Below are 363 nucleotides of genomic sequence, written 5' to 3' on the forward strand. Positions count from 1 at the left end.
TGGTGGTAGTGGTGACGATTATTTCATTCCAGTTTTTGCAGATGTTACATGCATCTTTCTACTTTCGCTTGATGTTTAGGGTCACTGTTATAGTGATGTAATGTTACTGTAATCTTTTACGGTGATGATGATGAGGAGGAGGAGGAGGGGGAGGAGGAGGATTATCAGATTGATGACGGTGATGGTCGTAGTCATGGTAGTGATGGTGGCGTTGACCACTTCTAGATATTAGTATTTACGGTAAATATCCATTAATCCTCCTCAATCGACAGACAGATAGATAGATAAGTTTCTTTATTGGCCACACAGGACTGCACACAGATGGGACAAGTTACAAGGTAGAGCTTTTCTTTTGGGGGAGAA

This window comes from Octopus sinensis, unplaced genomic scaffold (assembly GCF_006345805.1).
Source record: "Octopus sinensis unplaced genomic scaffold, ASM634580v1 Contig17177, whole genome shotgun sequence".
In the NCBI taxonomy this organism is placed as follows: Eukaryota; Metazoa; Mollusca; class Cephalopoda; order Octopoda; family Octopodidae; genus Octopus; species Octopus sinensis.